General features: G+C 41.9%; 1 long non-coding RNA gene across 2 annotated transcripts in view; it reads right to left on the bottom strand.

Moving 5' to 3' along the window:
- Positions 1–14,373, bottom strand: part of LOC309335711 — a 102,501-nt gene that overhangs the window by 55,879 nt on the left and 32,249 nt on the right. For both annotated transcript variants that reach the window (XR_014153644.1, XR_014153646.1), the window contains exons 2-4: positions 1,720–1,851; positions 1,044–1,226; positions 75–260 (exon numbers count right to left, since the gene is read on the bottom strand). This is a non-coding gene — a long non-coding RNA (uncharacterized lncRNA). The remainder of the gene's footprint in view (positions 1–74; positions 261–1,043; positions 1,227–1,719; positions 1,852–14,373) is intronic.

The raw sequence follows: 14,373 nt of genomic DNA on the forward strand, positions 1-14,373 counted from the left end.
CTGCGATTGTGGCAAGTATTGCTAGGGGTTCCCCCAGGACAAGAGCCTGCTAAAGGTCAGAAAAACGAGCTTACCTGAATCTCAGAGCAGATAGAGTCATGGTGGAAGCTTATTTGTTCGGATTCAGGGAGCACACAGATCTGGATGATGATTCATGAAATGTACACAATTATGCTTTTCCATCCTGATCTTCCTTTGGAAAATTCAGAGCAGCTTCCGGGGGTGGGGGGTGGGAGTGTCTCCTAATCAGTGCTATTTCTCTGGAAAAAGAGGTGCTGGAACTCACTATAAACACATCTCTGGTTTTCTTATACTGTGGTATCTTGGGTTAAGAACTTAATTCGTTCTGGAAGTCTGTTCTTAACCTCAAACTGTTCTTAACCTGAAGCACCACTTTAGCTAATGGGGCCTCCTGCTGCTGCCGTGCCACCGGAGCACGATTTCTGTTCTCATCCTGAGGTAAAGTTCTTAACCCGAGGTACTATTTCTGGGTTAGCGGAGTCTGTAACCTGAAGCATATGTAACCTGAGGTACCACTGTAATGGCAATAGCGCCCACCTGAGAGGTGCTGGAACAGAGTTCCAGTGAGTTCCACCTGGAAAAAAAGCCATTCCACTAACCAGCCATGCTGGGATTTGTTTAGCCTTAACAATATAACATCATGGTGTGTCTTCGCAGACCTACCCCAATCTCCTAATGTATGCCTTCAGAGCATACGCATGGGAAAGTACGGTAGGTTTCCCCCCTTAAAACTGGAACAGCAGAATTCATAAAACATCCATGAATCCCTAAGGTGTGTGTTTCTGGGGGAAACTGACAGGGTTGTGTGAGGACTGGAGACGTACCGTATATATGAAATTAGGCCCAAAGTGATCTCAAAGCCCCAAGCTTTGGGCTGTTTTTATTGCTGCTGCTGCTGCTGCTGCTGCTGTTGCTGTTGCTGTTGCTGTTGCTGTTGCTGTTGCTGTTGCTGTTGCTGTTGTTGTTGTTGTTGTTGTTGTTGTTGTTGTTTTAACAATCACCACACAGCACCTCAGGCTTACCTTGGCATGCGGCTGGATGATGGCGGTGGGTAGTTTGAAAGGTTCCAGAGAGCAAAGCTCTCTCAGGGATGTGACTAGTGATGAGGAAGGGAGTTCACGTGCCGCTGAGGTCTTACATAACAGCTCTCTCCTGCCTCTTCTTCCCCCATCGCACAGAGGCAGACGCTGACAGATTGGCTAAAGCTATTAAGGGACCAAAAGGATTGGGTTTTAATTCTATAATTATTTGCTCTGGGAGAGATACTTGTAATCACCGAGAATGAGTCCGGCAGTATTGGTGGGGGGTGGGGTTGAGGATGGGAGGAAAATGAGGCCTTAAGTAACTTCTATTTGTGGGGGTGAGGGTGGGGGGAAATGATGTATTATCCTAGCTCGTGTGTGTATGTGTGTGTGTAACTTCCTCCCCCCCCCAAAAAAAAAATACTGGACAGCCAGAATGGAGGCCTTTTCCTGATTTCTCTCTCATATATATATAAATATACACACACACTGTTTTCCACCTGTTTCAGCTCCTTCTCCTCTGGCAGGTAAGGCTGAGCCAGGGTTTCCTCCGTTTGAAACCGGGATTCCCCTTCAGCAGAGCAACACTCTCAGATGCATCTCAATGAGGACAGGGAGGTTTTCCTCCCCTGTACAGTACATTTCAGGCTTGCACTATTGGCTCACATATACATACACTGCAATGAATGTCACCATGGAAACAGGATTCTGCGAACAAACAGTCTGCAGCGATGCCTTTTCTTTTCTTTCGTTTTTGCATGCTTACCAAGGGAGTGTCTGAAACGCCCCTTCCTCTCTCCACAGAACCCTAGAAGAAGAAACACACAAAATCTTTTTTTTTAATAAAAAGCATAAATAGAAACCGCTACGTCTATCCAAGGTCCAGGGTGTTGTTTTTTTAGCAGCTGATCAACCCAAATGGTAGTCAAAACAGAAATACAGAAGATTAATAGACGTATGGGAGATAATACACAGATTTCCTTCCAGGGATGGATGGGAACACTCATACTTAATATGGTGTCTTTTGCCTCTTGGGTAAAATAAATAAATAAATAAAAATCACAGTGAGATGGATAGAATATCATTGGAGGGGCGTTTGTGTGCATGTGTCAGATTACACCAGATTTACCACTACATCCACCAATCACACAAAAGTCAGAAATTAGCACAATAACTAGTTCAGTTAGGGTACCACTAAAAATAATGATTGGAGTTGTGTGAGCAGAGACTTCCGGTGGAGCGCGGAACCGTCTGCAGGCGAGGGTTCTTTCTGCGGAGGAAACCCTAGCTCTTTTGCCAGAATTTGGGGGTTTTTAGGGCGCAAAAACCCTCTCGTTAAGCCTCTGGAGGGTGTCCAGAGGTTCAGGTTCCCGGCAGAGCCAAGCAACCGCGCGTTCGGTCGTCAGGTAGTCTTTTTGAGAAAGGCGAAGAGTACGACGGAACGGCGGCAGGCAGTCGGGTAGCCATTACAGCGGCGTTTCATGGCGAATCGGCAAAGCCCCGAGCCTGCAAGGGATAGCGCTCCGCTCTCAAACAAAGAAACTCGGATTCGCAAAAGATTTGGACTTAATAACAACAAGGAAGTCTCCGAGTAATAAGGGAAAAAGTTCGAGTTCAGCGCTGGCTTTGGCTTCATTGAAAAAAGACGCACTGCAGCGAGCAGAGCCCAAAGAGAAAGTAAGTTACCGCTAATGGATACTGTATCTGTCTCTCTCAGGCAGCCAAGTTACAATTGAAGAGAAACTCCTCTTATTTTAAAGGGGAGAACTAAGAGGGAGCAGAAAAGAAGTGAGATTGAAAGAAAGCCCAGAAAATAAAGAACTGGTGTTGTTGAAAATACAGATAAGGCTGTCGTTAATAATCTTTTCCGGGAAGAGGCAAAGCATTGAGGGGATGCGCTGACGCCATCTTTAGTGGGAGAGACAAGGAGAGACAAGGAGAAGCCTCCCAAACGCCATATTGCAGGACTATAAAAGAACTTAGAGAAAACGCTTACTGTGAGGATATAAGGTATAAAAAAACATTATGGTTTGACGCGGAAGGGAGCAGATTGACACGGATGGGAGCAGGTACTCATGTTCTTTTCCACAATATCGGTCGTGCTCTCTCCCCTGCCACCCCCGTTTGTGAAGTTGTAAACAGACTGAACAGACGGAACAGACAGGTTGTTCCTGAGGCGCGTGCATAGTATTATACTGGGACACTCAACCTCTAGTATTAATTTCAGAAATACCAGCGGTTCCCCCCTCGCGGTCCTGGACTTAGTGAAAGTTTCAAGCTCGGACAAGATAAGGTTTCAGTCCGGACAGACACTGGTCTAGGAAAGATCTAAACTATCCACTCCTTAGGACTAAACGAATGCCTTTTGTTAAGGGCTCATAACCTCCAGATTAGAAGCCTGAAGAGCGGTTTTTCATAATCATACCCCAATTCCATTTGGACTGCATGGTTTCATAAGTTTATTAATTAGGTTTTTGGGCGCCAAGCTGCCGACTGGAATAGCCCGAACGGGGGCAAGAAGATTTCAAACTGATCACTTTGGTATATAACGGGCAACCTATCCCCCTCGAGATTGGAGGGTGAAGGAGCACTAATTAAATCAACCAAGTGGACAGAAATACTGATTGAAGTCGGCAATTACTGTATCCAGCTGTATTTTGAGTTGTTCATCGGATATCTGTAGTCCTATTCTGGCTGTTGCTTTCTGGTGTTTCATGGTATTTGGCACCCATATCTTTAAATTGGTTTATATTTCCTGTAGGGATTAATTTTGGTTTCGGCTTAGGGGCATTGATCTAACCCAAGAACTGGTTTTGAGTAAGAGTAAGAACAAGAATTTTAAAATAAAGAAAGAAGGGTTAGACCGCTAAAAACAGTGGGACATCTGATATATAAAGATTAGATATATTAAGATTAGCGAAAATGTCATACAATCAGAAAAAAGGGGCGGAGGGGGGAACCCCAATAGAGAGGAAAGCTTCTAAGCAGGAAACAGAATTTAGAACAGAAATACTGAGGATGTTTGCAGAAATTAAACAAAGCGAGAAAAATTTAGAGACAAAATTAGAGCAGGTAGATAATAAAATTGGGAAAATGGATAAAAAGATTGAAGAGACAGTGAGTGAACTTAAAGGACAGATTAAGGAGGTAGCAAAAAGAGTGGATGAGGGGTTGAAAAAGACCAAACAGGAATTGAAAGAAATGAGACGGGAAGAGGAAAAAATGAAAGATGAGATAGTAGAGTTGCATAAAATTCAGGAAGAATTAAAAGACTCCATTGCGATGAATGAACTCAAACAAAGGGAAGTGAACTTAAGAATGAGACAGGTCCCGGAATTACAAAATGAAAACATAAAAGAAAGATTAATAAAGGAATTAGCACAGTGGATGGAACTAGCAGAGGAGGAAGTGGCAGGAGCAATTTTAAATGCATATAGAATGAAAACGAATGTAGGCAAAGCAAGAAAATTTCCAGGCGACTGTTTAGTTATATTTAAAGATAAAGAGATGAGGAATCTGATTCTACAAAGGAATAGAGAGAAAAGATTGTACATCGATGGGAATTACATAATTGTGTTTAAAGATATCCCTATAAGATTGTTGAAACGTAGAGAACCATATAAACCACTGGTGCAACTGTTGAAAAAAATAGAATAGACTTTCGCTGGGAATTTCCGGAGGGTGTTTCATTCTTTTATAAAGGAGCAAAAAGAAGACTGATAAATCCCGAGGAAATAGGAAAGTTCACAAGAAGATATAAAGATCTTCAACAAGGAGAGGAGGAGCCGAGAGGAGCCGAAGGCGGGAGGAGTCCGAGGGTGGAATTACAGCTGGGAGAAGAGGTAGAACGGAGGGAAAGGAAAACAGAGGAAGAGGAAGAAGACGAAGAAGGAGAAGAATCAGAGAGACTTTAGACCAATAAAAAAAAATAAAAAAAAAAAAATCCCAAACTCAATAAAAATGACTTTAACATTATGTAGTTGGAATGTCAATGGGATGAATAATAAAAAAAAACGGAATGGAATTGAGCGTTTCTTAAAAAAGAAGAACTTAGATGTCATATGCTTACAAGAAACGCACGTGGCAAAGAAACATAGGAAAATCCTGATTAATAAGAGGTTAGGGAACGAATTCATCTCCTCGGATAAGGAGAAAAAAAGGGGAGTTGTTCTATACATAAAAAACAAAATTGAGGCACACCAATTATTTAAGGACGAGGAAGGAAGAATAATAGCGGTAAGAATAAACTGGCAAGGCGAAGTTTTGATAATAGTGGGGATTTATGCCCCCAATGGGAATAAGACAGAATTTTTTAGCTTATTGGAAGAAAAGCTATTTGATTATATGGACCAAAAAATCATATTAATGGGAGACTTAAATGACGTGGTCTCAAATGAAATGGATCGACTAAGAAACTCAAATAATAGAGACGGCAAATTACCTAAGACATTTTTTACACTGACTAAGAACTGTAACCTTATCGATATATGGAGACTGAAACATCCCTTAGAGAAACAATTCACATACCACTCAGAACCGAACCAGTCTTTTTCACGATTAGACCAAATATGGATTTCGAACGAACTGTCTCCAAGAGTGAAAAAAGTCGAAATTCAAGCTAAAGTTTTATCGGATCATAACCCAATTGAAATGGAGATGAAAGGAGTGGAAGGACGAATCTTTAGATGGAGATTAAATGATAATTTATGGGATGACCAAAAATTTGTGGAAAAAATTCGGAAAAGACTAGGGGAATACTTTCTTGATAATCTCGATAAGGGGGTGAAAACAAGCACGGTATGGGATGCAAGTAAGGCTGTAATGAGGGGTCTCTTTATCCAGCAAAATGTCGTGAAAAAAAAGAACAGAGAAAAGAGGTTAAAAGAGATCTTAAGACAGATTACAGATAATGAGCAGAAACTGATTAAAAAGCCGAATAATGAAAGGATACTACAGGAAATAAAGTCCCTCCAAACACAAGTTGCAACTATAATAAATAAGGAGGTCGAGTGGAATATTAAATGGTTAAGACAAAAAAACTTTGAATTTGCCAATAAATCTGGTAAGTGGCTTGCGTGGCAAGTCAAAAAGAGGAAGGAGCAAAATACAATCAATAAAATAGCAATAAATGGAGAAGAAACAACTGACCCGAAAAAAATTAGAAAAGGGTTTGTGGATTTTTATGAACATCTCTACAGAAACAAAGAAAGGAACAATAAGAAAAAGATAGAAAAATACTTAAAAAATAAGGTGACGAAGAAGATCTCACCAGAGGAAAAAGATCAGTTGAATGCCCCAATTTGCAGTATAGAGATAGAAGAGGTGATAAAAGAATTAAAAAGAGGGAAGGCACCGGGTCCAGATGGGTTTACATCGAGTTATTATAAGGAAATGAAAGGTACGCTGTTAACACCACTAACCGAAGTAATGAACAACATTCTTAAAGAAAGAGACATGCCCGCTTCGTGGAAAGAGGCCTTTATAACAATCATCCCAAAACAAGATTCGGATCTAACTCAAATTAAGAACTACAGACCCATTTCCTTATTAAACACGGATTATAAGATCTTTGCGAGTATCTTAGCCAAAAGACTAAAAAAGATATTATTAAAAACGATACATGAAGATCAGACGGGCTTTCTCCCGGGTAGGTTAATAAGAAATAATACAAGATCTATAATAAATCTTATTGAATATTTATCAGATAGAAGTGACAAACCAGCTAGCTTAATCTTCATAGACGCGGAGAAAGCTTTTGATAATGTGATCTGGGACTTCATGCTTAAGAATTTGGAAGTAATGGAGGTGGGACAGGAGTTCTTAAATGGTATAGAAGCAATTTACACGGAGCAGAAGGCAAGATTGATAATTAATGGAGTTACCACTGAGGACATAAAAATTGGTAAGGGAACGAGGCAGGGCTGTCCGCTCTCACCGCTGCTCTTTATAGTGGTCCTGGAAGTGCTGTTGAATGCGATAAGGCAAAATAAACAAATTAAAGGGATAATGTTAGGATCAAATGAGTATAAAGTCAAGGCTTATGCAGATGATGTGGTTTTTACGGTGGAAGAACCTACAGAAAGTATAAGGGCAATTCTGGATGAAACGGAGGAATTCGGGAAACTGGCAGGATTTAAACTGAATAAGAGTAAGACAAAAATGATTGTTAAAAACTTGGATCAGGACAAGATTGAATCAGTGCAACAACAAACTGGAATAGAAATCGTTAAAAAGGTAAAGTATTTAGGAATCTGGATTACTAACAAAAATATAGACTTATATCAAAATAATTACGTCCCGACTTGGAATAAAATAAAAAAAGATCTAGAGGTCTGGTCCAGGCTGAAATTATCATTTTGGGGGAGAATATCGATGGTCAAAATGATGCTGCTACCCAAGTTGTTATTTCTGTTTCAAACCCTACCCATATTAAAAGGAACAAAAATTTTTAAAGAATGGCAAAAAGCCATCTCTAGATATGTCTGGGAAGGGAAGAAGCCCAGAATTAAATTTAAGTTGTTGACGGATGCTACAGAGAGAGGGGGCTTCGCTCTACCCGACATGAGATTTTACTATGAGGCGACATGTTTATGTTGGGTGAAAGATTGGGTTAGGCTGGAAAATAGAGAGTTATTGGATCTCGAGGGGTACAACAACAAATTTGGGTGGCATGCGTACCTATGGAAGGACAAGAAAAGGGTGCATAAAGGGTTTACCAGTCATATTTTTAAGGGCCCACTAATAGAGGTTTGGGATAGATATAAGGATATATTAGAACCAAGAATACCACACTGGCTTTCTCCCCAGGAGCTAATGGGTGTTAAGAAAGTCAGTATGGAAGAAAAATGGGGGAAGTATGGAGAAATGGTTATAAACGAAGGTGGGAAGTGGAAAATTAAACCATACGAACAGGTTAAAACGCTTACACAGGGGTGGCTCCATTATTTTCAGATAAATGAGATGTTTAAAGTAGAGGTGAAGGAGAGGGGTTATGAAGAAAAAGAGTCAATATTTCAAAAAGAGATTATAAACAGTGAACAGAAAAACCTCTCAAAAATGTACAAAATACTTCTGGAGTGGCACACTAAGGATGAGGAGGTGAAGTCAGTGATGGTACAGTGGGCGAGGGATTTGGGGTATAACATTCAAATGGAAGACTGGGAAAAACTCTGGAAAGTGAATATAAAATTTACAGCCTGTATGTTGCTCAGGGAAAATGTGATGAAGATGCAGTACAGGTGGTATCTGACACCCGTAAAATTGGCAAAGATGTATGGGGCAGACAACAAGTGCTGGAAATGCAAACAGAAGGAAGGGACATTTTACCATCTATGGTGGGAATGTAAGAAAGTTAAAAGTTTCTGGGAGGAAGTGTATAACGAACTGAAAAAGATGTTAGGTTATACCTTTGTTAAAAAACCAGAGGCCTTCTTACTCTGTATCCTGGGAAAAGATATTAGGAGAAAGGATTTCAAAATTTTTCTGTACGCGGTCACGGCGGCTAGAACCGTGCTTGCTCAGAGATGGAAACAGGAAGAAATGCCAACGGTGGCAGAGTGGAGAGTAAAATTAACAGAATATGCTGAGTTGGACAAACTAACAGGGAAAGTTAGATATTTAAAAGATCAAAATTTTATTGAAGACTGGGGTAAATTCGTAAGTTATCTGGAGAATAAATGTTCAGTTAATACAACGTTAGTGGCATTTAAAGAGGCTTTGTAAAGAGTTAACAAGTATTGTTCAACTGAAATAATGTAAAAAAGGAGGTACGAATGACAATATGAAAAGATGGGATGTGATTCTAAGATTAAAATATGAATGAATGCCAACATCGCTGAAGGAAGTCCAAAATGAGAAGAAATGTAGAAACTCGAATATTATGTATATATGTATATATGACTGAAAGCTTTTGTCTTGTGTTTTGTTTGTTTTTTCTTTTGTATGTGTATGAAAAATGAATAAAAAAAATATTTTAAAAAAAAAAAAAGGAGTTGTGTGAGCACATATGCTTACGCATATGTTTTCCCTAATAGGGCAAGTAACAGTTTCAGAGAGGGTTTTCATCAGCAAGAGTGGGGAAGGTTGCCACCCTGTTTCCCGATGCTGCTACTCCTACACGCACTCCACAGCTACTATTTGCATCTCTATCGTCGCGTCTAGTTTGTCGCCCAGATAATCAGTAAGTCAATATTTTTTTGAATTACTCAGCTTGTAGGAGATAGTTATAGGTAGACAGACACCACCACCACAACAACATCTTAAAATGTATCAAGGCAGTGTAAGCTATAAAAATATTAAACATAATTTAAAATAACAAAAGCAGATAATAAATTCAAGGTAAATGTCTAATCAAAAATCAAACAGCTGAAAATGCCCATCAGCACCTCTCTATGAGCTTGGTCCTCAGGTGAGCATGTGATTCCTGGTATTTGGCCCTGAGCCTTCCTCTATTTTCAGAGTTTGGAGGTGGGCCAAACATCATGCCCAATCACAGCACTGGGAGTATGGTAATGAAAAATTAAAATGCCCAGGGGTTGGGGGCTTACCATTTTGAAAAGAGACAGCAGAGGGTTCCACTTATATATATCTTCCCTCCTCCCAAAGAAAGCTCCACCATCACAGAGCTGTAAGCAGCAGCCCAGCATCATAGCAATCTCCGGCTATAAAATGCCCAAGTGGGAATGGCACTAAATCAGATGTTTTCATTCATTCCATGTCAATACTGGGAGCTATTTAACTGGGGATCTTTAATGATTTTTGTTTGTTTGTTTTGTATAAGAATATGGGGGGAAAGGGTATTTTTTTATTCTTTAATTGCTATTAGTAGACCACCACTTTGAGCACGTTACTAATTATTTTATATTTTATGGATTGTATATCTGTATTAATGTTATTGTTCTAAGTTGCTTTGAGACTCTGGTAGAAAGCATCAAATAAATCAGCAGTCTTAATCAATCAATCAACCAATCAATCAATCATCATAAAAATTATGATGCATTTATTCTCCCTGGGGCATTACATGTTTGTTTTTCAAAATGGCTGCCGCCCTGTTGTTTCCAGCTCCACTGTCACTTGAAGTGGCAGAAGAGCGCTTTTTTAGATTAAAAAACGGAGTCTGCTGTTACCGCTTCTCAACATGGCAAGCTCCCATTTTCGTTTTTGTTACCGTCCACCTGGAAGTGGCCAAAAAATGCCCCCCCCACTGTCATGGAGGATAAATGATCCTGCAAAAGTGTGTGTGTAGGGGATATCTGGCCCATTTCTAGGCTCCTCCAACATTCATAGAGCATTTATCCTGATTTGTTTGTTCAGAGCTTACACAGTTGTTAGACTATGTCCAGTCTTTATTGAGTATTCATTCTATGTTATTTGCAGGGAGGTTATATGAAAATGAGCATTCTTCCTGAATTGCTCGCATGGTGGTTACATGCCTTTCCAATAATTATTTGTTCATTCCACACCATTTGGTGCATTTCCCAGTCACTTTCTTAACTGCAAAACAGTCTGTTCTTTTTTAATACGTGGATTTGTTGCACTATGGTGACAGAGCACTTGAATCCCTACTTTAACTGCACAAACCTAATCTTCCAGTGTGAGCTCAAATCCCTCCCGTAAAATAGTGACAGCCTGGAGTAACAGTCACGTCTTGTCTGAGCTGAAGTTTCTTTACCCTCATTCTGCCCATCACTGATTTGAGACACTCACTCACACCTGAGTCTGATAAAAAGGATAGAGTTGGGTGACATCTCATCCAATACCTTCCGACAACCTCTCCCAACAATTTCATGGAGGTGTTAAAGAGCAGGGGAGACAAAAATTAAATGTTGTAGAACCCTGGAGAATAATTCGTATGGAAAGGAGCAGTGGCTCTCCAGCACTACATTCTGAAACCTGCTGTCCAAAATGGAGAAAACTGATTGCAAAATGGTGCCTCAATCTTGCAATCCTAAAAGGTGGTCCAGGAAGAATACCATCGCTGATTATATCAGTATAATTCATCCATCAGGGCAACCAAGGCAATCAGGGTTAAAAGCAGACAGAAAAGAATCTAGACTAGTTTCATTCAGGAATACCTGGAGGATGCCACAACTTTGCCCACAAATGGGAAATCTGAGACTCGCCTATAATGATTGAAGCCAGGGGATTCTAAATATAAATATATATTCTGGATACCAAACTGAAATGGGGTCAATTTGGGTCAACTCAAGATTCAGTTGAATCAGGCTGAGACAGCTCTGGATCACCTCAGTTCAGTTCAGGTCTACCTGGAGTGATCTGGGACTGCCACATGGTGGTGGTGGGGTGTCTGGTGGCAAGAAGATGAGGGAGAGAAGATGCTTCGGCAGTCTACATGCATCTCCTTCTCCCCCATTCCTGGCTGCACAACTGTACAAGACACCCAAAATGGTTTGTGGCCCAGGTATGGGTCAACTCAGCCCCAGATTGTCCCAGATCAGTTTGGGGCTGCTCCAAAGAATTGGATCGGTTCCAGAAACAGATCAGGAGTCCATGCATGGCCCTAATGCCCACCAGGGGTTGAGCCACAGCCTCTTTCAACGTGGCAAGCTCAAGATCTACTGAACGAAAGGCATTGACTGTTCTGCTGACCAGTCCAGCCAACCTTAGGCAAGGGTCAAGTGGACATGTTATGACTCAAAGCTCTTCAAGTGCCTGGTCTGCACCCTTATTTGCACTCAACTGCAGCTCATCCAAGCAATTGCAAGAAGCCCAAATCAAGATCTCTTGCAACACAGATTCTGATATCAAAATAGCTTCCCATGTCAGAGATGATGTGAGCGACATTATCTACAAAGTGTCCCACAGACAAGTGGGGGTTTTGATGGTGCTGTGGGTTGACCACAAGGGACTGCAAGAGTTCTCTAAGAACTAGCTCTGCTGGGGAACATTTTGTAGATACTATGCTAGTGAAAAAGTAAATTTTCTTCACTGCCAGCAACACCCTGGAGTAAGGCTTCCAATAGGCTCTAACCTGCTATTTTTCATCCTGGGGGTTTCCCCCACCACCACCTGTGTTCTAGTCATCCCAACCTTCAGCTCCAACAGGTCCTGTTTACTGAATCCTTTCAAGATATGGTCTGGGCTTATAACTATCAAAACATCCAGTTTGTAAATTAATCCTCCACAGGTTAAATGTGTGTTGCATGAAGAAACACTGCCCCATACCCTGGATCTACTATCTTCACGGTCCCTTCCAACTCTACAATTCTATGATTCCAGTGGATAAGCCCATTTGAGAAAAGAGAGAGAGAGAGAGAGAGAGAGAGAGAGAGAGAGAGAGAGAGAGAGAAATTTATTTCCTCCATGCCATTCATAGAGTCACACCACTTGGTCACTGCAAATGTCACTGAGCCCAAGGGAAAACCTAATCCACTCTTACATACAGGCCTTCTCCACAAAAATATACAATTCAATAATAAATGAGGCATTCTCCTTTCAGGGCACAACCTTAAGAACTTCTGCAAAGCCTTCCAGCAGGTCCTGTTTCTTTCCTCTGCAAGCTGGCTCAAATAGCAATGAATCAATACATGAACCCCACCTTTTTTCTGGGGGGACGCAGGGGTATGCATATCCTTAAACCTTTTGTGAATCTAAGTTTGGCTTCATTGAGGGGCAGTATTTCAATATGAATAGGAAAGTAAGAGTACCCCTGAATATTAAAAAAGAGGGGGGGAAGCACTGGAACCACCCCTATTTTCCATATCCATATCTTTAGCAGAGCTGCTCTTATGGCGGGGCTGACAAGATGACCATACTTCTCCAACTATGCCTTTTATTTATTTATTTTTGCACAGGCACGCTCGCACACATTACCTTTGAACGCCTGCCTGCCGTCGCTGTGCCCAAATCTGCTTCCAATTTGCATTCCGCTTGTGAGATTTCGATCTGAATGCTTTGATGAAATGAAGCCAACGCGTTGGAGTGCTTCAGTCAGCTTCTCATTGCATTGTTTTCATACCCGGCCCCAGTCACGCAAGTGCGCTCTCTCTCTCTCTCTCTCTCTCTCTCTCTCTCCCTCTCCAGGGGCTAACAGTGACCTCGTGAATTATCCCAGCCACAGGGGACCAGGCAGAGCAGGCAAATGTAGTGAACCTTTCCAAGATCTCAGCCAAACACTAGATTTGTTCCACACACACACACACACACACACACACACACCCCTCTCTTCAAACCTACACAAGCTCCCAGCCTTATTATACTGTACTTTGAACAGAGGTTCTTCCACCAGCCTTATAAAACTCTCTCCTTCTATTTCACCCACCCGCAACAAGTTCTCTCACACATCTATTTCCCCTCTATCTTGTATACAAACTGCCGTTCAACATTCAACAGCATGTGCCCAGTATGAGACGCCAATGTTTTGAAATAAAAAGACAGCAATCTCAGTCCCCCTCTCCCTCCCCACCCCCACCTCCCCAAAATCCCTGTTTCTGCCATCTCTTTGCATTTGGTACAAATACCTAGTCTAATAGTTGCCTCTCCATCAAACTCCCCACAGTGCCCTCTGCTGGATAAACAGAAATCCTTGCCTCTGGCTGGCACAGAAACAGGCAGGAAACCCATCTCGGCATATTCCATTTTCTAGGTCTATAGTCCCATCACACAAGGATCTCGGCCTGGGCTCAGTCAGAGGCTCTGCCATCAGAGAGGCCTGCATTGTTCTGTTACAAAACCACTCTTCCCCTCCTCCTCCTCCCCTGGTTGTTGCTATAATTGTGAGTGAATAAGAGGGGAATTTTGGCTCTCGGTTGCAAGCAAGAGCAGTTACCCAGCCGGCTATGCATATCTGGCCAAGGCAAAGCATTCAGTGGGAGACCAGTGTTTTGCAGAGTTATCGTTCCACAGGCGGGACTGGAAGGTGGCAGAGAGAGACACGATCTGAATCATCTCTAGCACTCTGCGTGAGAGGCCACGCTCTCACGGTCACTCCAGGTTTTGGTGGCTGTGAGAAAGGTGTGGAGTGAGGCAGCTTGGCTTGACTTTGCGTTGCTTTCAAGGCATACCAAATACAGTTGCACTCAGCTGGGACGCTGGCGTGTCACTGCTAGACCATATCTAGCTTGTTTTCTTGTCCTAGCTTACTTCATTGTTTGGTAGGGACACCACCAGCAGCTCCTTCGGCGACACCCTGTTGTGTTAAAAGCAGTTCTGCTGCTCCTTCCAGGCTGTGTTCCTTTCCTTGCACCACCCCCTGCTGGATGGAAAAGAGGCTGAAGATCTGTGCAGAGAAACCAAGCAGCTGGGCTGGGTGGGCAGGGGGGCTGAAAACACATAGAATTGGAAGGGACTCTGAGGTCCAAGTCCCTGCAAT

Source organism: Podarcis erhardii, assembly GCF_964252035.2.
Source record: "Podarcis erhardii genome assembly, chromosome: 2".
Taxonomy (NCBI): domain Eukaryota; kingdom Metazoa; phylum Chordata; class Lepidosauria; order Squamata; family Lacertidae; genus Podarcis; species Podarcis erhardii.